Raw genomic sequence first — 11430 nt, 5'->3', positions numbered from 1 at the left:
AGACAATTGAGTGAGTGGAATTAACCAATTAGAAGTATTCACAAAATGAAGTCAAAGTTGGCATTAAAGTTCAATTCACAATGAGTGTTATGAAAGGAAGTTTGAAAATCAAAGGCTTAAGGCCTAGGTTTCTAGTTTGAAAACAAGTCAGAATGTTTGCACAATAGTTTTCTGGTTTTTTTGGTTAAAGATGGAAATAAGGTTCAAAGTTAAGCACAAAAGAGGTGAGGGTTAAGGGACACAGCCACAAAATAGGAGTTGCTTTCTCAAGATCATAGAAATGATCCAAGGAAGTTCCTTTGGAATAAGGCAACACAAAGCAGTAAGCAAGTAAAACATGGTATCAGAGATAACCAAAACAAAAGGAAACCAGATGCCAATCAATGGACTTACACTAGACTCACAAAACAAAGATGGATACCAGATGCCAATCTATGGACTTACACTAGCCTCACAAAACAAAGATGGATACCAGATGCCAATCTATGGACTTACATTAGCCTCACAAAACAAAGATGGATACCAGATGCCAATCTATGGTCTTACACTCAACTCCAAGGAAATGGAATACCAATCAATGGTCTTAGTTCCAACTCCTACCAGATTATAGGAAACAAATGCCACACAGTATGTCACACAGTATGAACAATGATCATGAAATGATATACAATTAATGAAAACAAAATGCACAGAGGCACACACAAACAATTATGCACAGATGAACAAATAAGCACACACTATACACAAGCAAGGGGCTTCACACAAAGGGTGGGCTTTAGTCAAGGGGTCATATCAACCTTGACAAACAAGCCAAATGTACAAGTGTAAACAGAGGCTCTTAACCACTAACATTGAGAGTTAGGGTGAGCAGATGAAATGGGAGATGAGGATTAGACCTCATAGCTCTTAACCCTGGCCTGGGTGAGCTCAAGACAATGAAAGTGTGGGAGTCCAGAATGAGGAACTCTATTCCACAATGACTGACACAACAAGATTTTAGGTGTTTATTCAAAATGCATCAACACTTAGTGTGAGCAAGATGAAAGACTCAACTGAATAGCAGGGGATGGATTGCACATCCCTTTTATCTGCCAATGCCTCTTCACTTAGGAGGTCTTTGAAGTACATGGCACAAATATAAACAAACAAAAACATGGCCTCTTAAGGAGGGCTTCAGACAGGTGCCTACCAAATGGTAGGTCTTCCAGATTACATGAAGCTAAGGAAGTTTAGCTAAGTGGTATGCCAACCACAAGCAAAGCAAAGCAACTCAAATAATGAGTTAAAGCTACTAAAGTACCTGTAAGAAAATCAAACAAGTCAGTATTTACATTCAGCCAAACCAAACAGAAAGTCGACAGTGAAACAACCAATCATCAGACAATATCAATGCAAGGCATAAGATGCAATCAAACTAATTGATTCATCATCCACAAGACCTACAAAACAACAAGGTTAGTCAAGCAAAATAAATTGCATCTCAAGTGATGAGATCATATCAACCATTGTGGCTAATTGCTTGAAACCTGAAATGCAAAGCTCAAATTGTGAGTTCAAACCCCTAGGGCAAAGCCTAGGGTCAAAAGTGAAGCTAAAAGCCAAAACAGAAGCTAAAACTCCACATAAAGCTCATTTAATCAATCATGAACATGTCATAAAAAGGACCAAATCAAAATCATCAAGCAAAGTCAATTCATGAGCAAGCTATGGCAAAGTCAATTTCAAAGCATTCAAATGATCATTAAGAATCAAAATTCCATATCAAAACAGAAATGTGTCAAACAATTCTGGAAATTTTTATGTGCATACAACATGTCCAAAACAATCATCATACCAAAAATCAGAATCATCAGAATTCAAATGACATGGATAGAAAAATGCACAAGCTAGACATCCAATTGTGTGACACAAATTGTCATACCTAAAGTACATGTGTCCCAAACAGAGAAGGAAATAGCAAAAAATGCCAAATAAAATCACACAAATCCATCAACATGTTAAGAATCATCATGCAAAATTTCATGGCATTTGGATCATGTATGAGCATTTTATGATAAGATGAATGAAGCAATGTCACAAAAGCATACATGTTCACATGATCAGCCACAATTCAAAATCCAGAAATGGTAAAATCATAAAATCAAAACCATAAAATTCTAGACATTTCAAGGATCAAGTAGCAAAAAACCTGGAATTAATTGGGTGTGTTTTCAATTTTATATGAATTTTCAAATTTGGATAAAAATGAAATAAAATGTGACAAAGTATATGAAGAAATTGGAGGGAAAGGCTAAATGATGAGTTAATTTGAAAAAAAGTTGCCTCGGCCAGAATCGATGGGAGGGAGCGTATGAAACGCTGAGTTTAAATAATGTGACTCGGCGCTACAGTCAGCGGTCAAAGCAATATGTGGATTTGGTCAACTAACGTAGGCCTATCGTTTTGCTAGCATGGCGCTCGCGTGGCATCTGAATGGGACCAAGCCCTAGCCAGCTCATCACGAACCAGACGGCGGCGCTAGGGAGGAAACAACCGTCTTCCTCGCGAAGACGGCGGAGTGAACAGTACTCACGTGATTTTTTTTCTCCAGAATTACGAAATTTTTATATCAACAGAAAGCTTATGCAATGTAGATTACAGATCGAGCAACATTTCATCAAAACAAGCCATGGATAATGAGATTCGAGCAAAAACATTATGACATACAAAACTTTAATCAAGCATATCTCAGCCATTTCTCATCCATTTCACACGAATTTTATATCAGATCAATCAGCATGAATAGATCTACTTAAATATATGCATAAAATAAAGAAAGGTGATGGTCGAATTTTAACCTCTTGAAGAACAGAACAATGAAACAGTGAATCCAAGACCTTGCAAATGTCCAGATCAACTCCTGAACTCTTGTTATGAAGCTTTATGCACCAAGAAACGACTGAAAACCCTCAAATCCAACTCAATTTCAGAACTCCATTTTCACATTCATGTGCTTGTATGGCTCGAAATCTAGCTCAAATGAACAGTCCAGATGATGATTCTTACTCAGTATTACACAGGGGTCACGAATATGCAAAGAGAATGAAGGTTTGTGTCAAGAAATTTGGATTTTCAAAGAGAGACAATTTTGAAGAAATTTGGAAATTCTCTGATCTGAGTGTTGTTCTCCCTCAATGAAATTAGGGTTTTTCTTTTATATGGTCTGTTAATGATACTGAAACGAAAATTAAACCAAAGCTAAGCATGATTAGTGAAATAGGAGGTGTAGTGCAAAAAATGCAAGTGAGCTTAGCATGTACATGCTATACGTGAACAGTACCATGCTGGGCCTTAAAATCACTAAAAATCAGCCAATAATCAACATGGAATTGGTATTTTGCATGCATGATCAATAAAATTTAAATTCTTGACTTTTACTCCAAAATATTCATGCATGGACAAATGGTTATATGAATAAATTTCATGCAATGCCATGTTGGGTTTGGAAATTATAGGTCATGAGAAGAAATATGCAAAAAGAGGCACTCAATTTGGAGCTTTGGATCAAAAGTTATCGCATTTTGAAGTTCCATGCACACTTGGCAGTCATTTGATCATATCTCCTCAACCACTCCTCAGATGCTCATGATCTTGGACTTTTTGGAAATGGGAGAGAAAGATATTCAACTTTCATGTTCAACAAAATTTCATTTGAAGCTTCTTTGATGTTGGAAAGTTAAGTTGAATGTGGACTGAAAACTTGCCATTTTTGGAAATTTGAAATTATAGGTCATTTTCCATTTTGGGAAATTTTTGACTTGACCTCAAAATCTTCAATATGGATGTTTGAAATGTCAAATGAACCTTGTTTGAACATGAATGAAGTGTCTCAATCACCTCCCTAACCTCAAAGTCCTCAGTTGACTGTGCAGTGGACTGTCTAGGTCTCTAGATGACCTGAAAATGCTTTGATGAATTTGAATCTCCAACACTTGGGAAGAATGCTCCAAAATGGAACCATAACTCATATAAGCTCATCAAAATGATCATATGGTCCTCATCTCAAGAAAATACCATCATCTCTTGCACAAAGGATGCTCAGGAAGTGCTTGACCTGTGTTTGCTTGAGCTGCAAGTAACAAAGATTAATGACATATTTTTGTATTTTTTGTTAGTAAATGAAATGATAAAAGCAATGATATACAAATGCAAGTATGCCTGGTGATCAAAACCACTCAAAAGAGATCCCTACCCACAGGGGAAAGGAAGCCAAGGTGCTCAAAGATCCTTGAGGCTATGCAATGAAGTGCTATGATGCCATGAGGGATCTTAGGGACAAAATTAGGGTCTTACAGATGCCCCTATTTAAGGTCGTTCTAGCTGGAGAAGTGAAGGTTAAAATCTTCGTCTCGACGAGGTAGAATGGGCTTAAATAATAACAAAGAGACGAATTTTGGTCCCTAAGAGACCTCATGATGCAAATGTATGTATGCAAAACAAAACTCTATGTGGGGATATGTGTCTACAAAGAAGAAAAGAACAAATTGGAGAAAAAGACAACTCCCATGAATAGTTCATTCTATGGGGTAAAGACCCTACTGGGGAACAAAAGATTGAAAAATGCGTGAGCAGGTCACGACTTAAAACTGGGGAAAAGAGTGTCCAAAGGGAACAAATCCATTGGAAAGGCTCGAAACTGACTCGAAGGCGCATGTATTGGGGAATATGCCAATACAGCAGAACTATCCACAAAGGATACTTCGGATAAAAAATCCGGACACGGGCTGGGGAAGGATGAACAAAATATCCCTGCCGGGGAAAATGCATGTATTGGGGAATACGCCCAAAACAGCAAAACTATCCACAAAGGATACTTCAGATAAAAAATCCGGACACAGGGGGGAACAACCCACTAAGGGACTTCACTGGGGATGTCTAAAAGACAAACTTGGGGAAAAAACAAGAATGAGGTGTTACCGGTTACTGGGTAACAAACTCAGGAAGAATGAATATCAAAGACCGGTATGAGGGTGAGAGATATCAATCAACCAAAACATCTGAGGAAGACCTAAAAAGGTATATTTCGACTCAGGAAAATCTGACTCCACAGGGGACCAAGGTCATAATAGGGAGCAGAAAGGAAGGAACACCAGGGATACCGGTTACTGGGTATATAATATGTGACCGACCAAAGCGTGAATTGGTTTTTACTTCCAAAACACTCATCATCCTGAAGAAAGCTGGAAAAGCAGACTTGATTTTTTATTTTATTTTTAGGATGGAATATTCGACTCCACAAAGGGAAATATGAATCTTACTCGATTGGAGAAGGACAAAAGGCTTCAACCAAAGAGCGCATGAGACATATTATCTATTACCGTCAGAACGTAGATAATACACTCGAGAGGAAGAATCACTAGAGATACCGGTTACTGGGCATATAATTGGTGATCAACCGAGACGTGAATTGGTTTTTACTGCCAAAACACTCATCATCCTGGAAGAGAGCAAAATGCAAACTTGTTAAAGGATGGATATTCGATTCCGAAAAAAGGAATACGAATCTTACTCTGCTGGAGAAAAAATCAAAAGATTTGACCCAAAGAGTGCATGAGATATATTATCTATTACCGTCAGAACGTAGATAATATACTCGCATGGAAGGAACACTAGGGATACCGGTTACTGGGTATATAATAGGTGACCAACCGAGACGTGAATTGGTTTGTGTTCCAAAACACTCATCATCCTGAAGAAAGCTAGAAAAGCAGACTTGTTTATAGGATGGACATTCGATTCTATAAAGAATACGAATCTTACTCAATTGGGGAAGAATAACAAAAGACTTCAACCAAAGAGTGCATGAGATATATTATCTATTACCGTCAGAACGTAGATAATACACTCGAAAGGAAGATTATCCACAACCGGTTACTGGGTTAATAAAGGATAAATCGACCGAAAGGAGAAACAATCGTTACCAACAACAACAGGGTAGACGAAAGATGACTCACTGGGGATAAATTGCAAGCATCTGACAATTATCTAGGAGACATATCACCGGTTACTGGGAGATATGCTCAAAAAGGGGTAGCAAATGAATATTCGATTCCGCAAGGAACACGAATCTTACTCAACTGGGGAAACACAACAGGCTTCGACTGAAGAGTGCATGAGATATATTATCTATTACCGTCAGAACGTAGATAATATACTCGCATGGAAGATTATCCACAACCGGTTACTGGGTTAATAAAGGATAAATCATCCGAAAAGAAAGGCATCGGGATACCAAACTAGGTATATAATGATGACCGATTAAAGGGAGCAACAGACATTACCGACAAAAGGGTAGATGAAAGAGGACTCACGGGGGATGCATTGATAAAAAATCAATGATCCGGGGAACAAATCACTGGCAAACGATGAAAGGACCCGCTGAGGATAAAATTGCTAGCATACAACAATTATCCACAAGAAGGAAGGAATACCCGCTGGGAATACAATTGCTTACTCAGAGCAATTACCCAAAAGAAGATGGGGAAAGATCAACATCGAATACTGGATGAAGATAACCACAAAGAGGGGATTACATCTACCGAATACTGGGTAGAAAACCACGAAAGAGTAACCATCATCGGTTAGGATGAACAACAAGGTTAACTCTGCACAGGAAGAAATAGGGTTTACAACTACCGAATACTGGATAGAAGACCAAAGACTTAGCTGAGGATAAGGCGAATGATTGCCGGTTACTGAGCAATTATCCATTTATTCCAGTGAAACACAAACTCCGATGGGGAGAAAAACAACAACATAGGATTTACAACTACCGAATACTGGGTAGAAAACCACAAAATCCGCCCTCAACCAGGATGAACCACAAAGGTTACTTCTGCTAGGGGATGAAAGAAGGATTTATAACTACCGAATACTGGGTAGTAAACCAACAAAGTAGGACTTATAACTACCGGGTTGTAGGTAGAAAGCCAAAGAAGTAGGACTTATAACTACCGGTTACTGGGTAGAAGCCAAGAAGATAGGACTTACAACTACCGGTTACTGGGTAGAAGCCAAAAAGATAGGACTTACAACTACCGGTTACTGGGTAGAAGCCAAAAATCCACCATCAACCAGAATGAACCACAAGGGTTACCTCTGCTAGGGGATGAAAGTAGGATTTATAACTACCGGTTAGTAGGTAGTAAACCACACAGATAGGACTTATGACTACCGGTTAGTGGGTAGAAGGCCACAAAGATTCCACCGGGGATACTATGAATGAATTATTCATTTATACCACGGGGAAGCACAAGAGACAGTTGCAAAAAGGCCAATTCAGGATCAAACCAAAAAGGCAAACTGAATCAAGACTAGTCCTAATGAGGAAAGAACTCAAAAGGGAAACCCATCCCAATATATGTGTTGGGAGGAAACGGAAACAACCGTCATCCACGAGGATATATCTGAGTGGGGAAATGCAGAAGGAAAGGACAGACACTTTCTGCTTAAGGGCTGACTCTATTTTGAGAGATTAGACACCCGACATCTGCTTGGGGAGATCTACTAGGGAGATCTATATCACCAATTAGCAGAAGACAACAATCAAAAGATATATGGCAAAAATGTAACATGAATATCTGAATGTTATGATTATGCATGAATATGCTTGATTTATGTTTGATGAATGCTGACAAACAAACATTTCTAACACAAACAGGCCCAAGGAACAAACGCCCGGTACTACATCACAGGAGAGAAAGCCAGGATCACCGGAGAATAAACAATTCTGACGGGATCAGGAAACAGCAAGAATCATCTGCAAGGGATGAATCATCATTTTCAACTGGGAAAGAGGAGCTCACTGCACTGGCGAAAACTGCCACGAAAGCAAATCCAAGCAACTCCACTGGGGAAGACCCATCTGAGGAGAAAAGATCACACAAGTAGATCCTGCCACACAAGCAACTCTACTGGGGATCAGAAGTATCAGGAAATCATCAAAGCTCTCCAGGGGAGGAAGGCCTCAAGAGGTTTCCGGAGGGATCGTCAGTCACAACCGGAGAAAAGAGTTCAATGCACAGGCAGAAACGCCACAACAGCAACTCACGCTAGGGATCAGAGATGCCAGGGAGCAACCAGATCTCTGATGGGGATAGATAGCATAGATGAAGTTCTTCATACCAACAACTCCGCTGGGGATCTATCCGAGGAAATGACGAAGTACTGGGATGTCAACCCACCAAATACCGAATCTTCCAAAGAAAAGCACCCATGCTGGGGAGAGAATAATGCTGGAGAGGCAAGTTGAAGTCTTCAACAAACACTCTGCTCGGGACTGGCCCACAAAAATGTTCAAACGGCACTCTACTGGGGATGAAAACCACAATAGGGCTAGAACAACACTCCACTGGGGATGAAAACCACCATGGGGCTAGTAGAGGCTAGGAGGAAGAATGTTGTACTGCCGGGGAAATGAAGCTGAACAACTTCAACCAACACTGCACTGAGCAACCTCGCTGAGGAGAAACAATGAAAGGTTCTATAGGAAAAAGATACAGTTATTCTGGAGATATGAACAAATGTCTTACCCTATTGGAAATCATACCACCCTTGGGAGAGCATTGAGAGTTTCTTAAGTATCCTTTCATCATTGTGAATGTTCACTTTGTTAAAAAACAATTTTATGAAAAATTTGTTTGTTTAAAAACAATGACATTTTATCAATTAAACATGCAAAACATTTGTTGAATTGAAACAAATAAGAATGCAAATAATTGGATAAAAGCTCAAATTGATTTGATGGAATGGTAGTCTGCAAATGGCAAGACTCCATAGATCTATACAAATTTGAAATCGGTGATGTATATTGGAAGAGGGCTACATTGAACATAATGACCATTTCTCTACCAATTTGAATCCGATGTATTTGAAGCTTCAGTTGACGATGACTGAGCGAGAATCTCTGACGAAAAGACAGTTGTGAAACAGAAAGTCTTGTCAGGATGCAGTTACTTGCCAAATCCCTAATTTTTGCCTAGATTGCCCCAGGGTGAGGTACTCAATCTAATGGGATGCAAATTTATCATTTTTCCATGTCTCTAATTTTTGCCTGGATCGCCCTTTCGGGTTTTCCACCGAGACGCTCATTTTTGCCTAAGTCGCCCTTTCGGGTTTTCAACTTAGCGAGCTATTCTGTTTTTATTATCTAGGCGAAGTATTTCTTGACTGCATCTGAATTCACAGGACGAGTGAAATCCTCCCCATCCATAGTTGTAAGCATCAAAGCTCCGCATGAAAAGGCTCTCTTGACAACATATGGACCTTCGTAGTTTGGAGTCCACTTGCCCCTGGAATCAGGCGCGAAAGACAAGACTTTCTTGAGCACGAGGTCACCTTCTCGGAACACACGAGGCTTGACCTTCTTATCGAATGCTTTCTTCATTCTCTGCTGATATAACTGACCATGGCACATGGCAGTCAATCTTTTTCTTTGATCAAATTCAGCTGGTCATAACGACTCTGAATCCATTCAGCATCAGTCAACTTTGGGGTTTGAGGGTATACTTTTCTTTTATTTTTCTTTCTTTTTTTGATTTTTTGATTTTTTTTATTTTGCACCCCCTCTTTTTTTTTATTACATTTGTAATGCCCCAGTTTGACTGTTTGCTGATTCTCAAGATACAGCTGAATGATCTTCTTTTTATGCTCAAGAAGATGGGTAATCTCGTCAAGAATCCCCTTCAACATCATCTTCCTCAGCTTCGAATACAGGGAATTCAAAATTGGGAGATGGCGTTGGATCATTATGTTCAATGGGTTTTGGAATCAACCTGCATAATGATTTTGAATATAGAAGCTTTTTAGAAATCAAACAAGACAATCATTATGCAGATGAAAAGATTGCTTTTATTCTTGTTTTTCAGGGTTTTTTTGTGATCACCAATTTCATGCAAAAAAGCAAAAAGTGAAAACAATTGGAAAAACAAATGTTTAACATGCATTTATTGAATGAAAATATCATTGTATATATGATGTCAACAATGTCATCACTTCTCCTTTTGGCATGGGAGAAGGGTTTTTAAACAAAGCAAACATATTACGCTGACTTATGAATGACCGTAGGAACATCCACAGCGACCCAATTGTGGCAGATCCCACCAGGGATGACAAAGTTGTCAGAGTCCTCTGCATCCTCTTCCAAGAATAGCAACATTTTCTTCAACTTGAGCGGCGTGGATGAAACCTCCACTCTTGAACAGTCCTTCTTCGTTGAAGACCCCTGAAGAATAGCCAATGCCAGCCCGGGACTTGTTATCTTCAAGCTCAATCATTTTTTCTATACCAGCAACTGCACCACATTCAATGGCCAGTTTCACATCTTTATAGGAAGCAAATGAAGGAGTTCTCTTCTCAACAGGCTCGGCTATAAATAAAGCTTGGAAAGGAGTTCCAACTTCATCTTCAGCATCAATGTATGAGAAGGAAGACAAGTGGCTAACCAAGAATAATTCCATCAAAAGCACTTAGTCTGGCAATTTCCATCCTTGGGCTCACAGTTCTCTTGCTCTAGATGATCCATCAATCTGGAAGAGTCGGCTCTGGTGTAGTACCGGTGAGTCAGTGTGTCTTCAAAATAAATGAAGAGCACAAAGATCAAACCACAGGACCAGAAGCTGAGAACAACACCTGCTTATGCATATGATGCATGCAATGCTTGTGCACATGATTTGTTTTTTATTTCAAAGGAACTCGAGGGTTTTATTTGCAAGCTTTGAAATATTAATCATTTTATTGCATATGGAAATATCTCCTTGAATAATTCTTTGTCTTTCCATATCTAAATTTTTTTGCAAAGAAACCCCTTAAGTTCCTTGAGAAAAAAAAATTCTCATTTTTTGATGATATGGATGCAGATGAATGCATGAATGCATGAATGCAACAATCATACTCAAGGATCAAGTAAAGCACACCAGACAAAGGTCATGGGATGGTTCGTATTATCCCTAATATCAATCATCCATTTTGGTGGATTATGGTTTTCACCTTATCGACACCCAAGTTCCATTGATATTAACGATATACGAACAGTTTGACCATCCTTAATATCAATCATCCATTTTGGTGGATTATGGTTTGCACCTTATCAACACCCAAGTTCCATTGATATTAAAGACGTGTGAACGGATCAACCATGAATCACGGGTTTGTTGTGAGTCACGAGCATGGAGTCTCGGTTAAGGACCACCCAAAGGGAGTGTACTATGGTTTAAACCTGCCGAACATGTTCTACCAGAGGTTCCCATAGTCATCATCCCATCTTTCGAATATTATCGGAGGAACGAATACTCGTATTCCAAAAATATTCTCAAGAGAGACTCTTATGAGTGTAGTATCGCGTAACAACCTCCGCACTACGTCCTAAAAATAGGCCAAGATGGGCTTGGTAAA

This window comes from Lathyrus oleraceus, chromosome 3, assembly GCF_024323335.1.
Source record: "Lathyrus oleraceus cultivar Zhongwan6 chromosome 3, CAAS_Psat_ZW6_1.0, whole genome shotgun sequence".
Classification (NCBI taxonomy): Eukaryota; Viridiplantae; Streptophyta; class Magnoliopsida; order Fabales; family Fabaceae; genus Lathyrus; species Lathyrus oleraceus.
The sequence above is the reverse complement of the archived record's forward strand: the minus strand, read 5'-3'. Positions refer to the sequence as shown.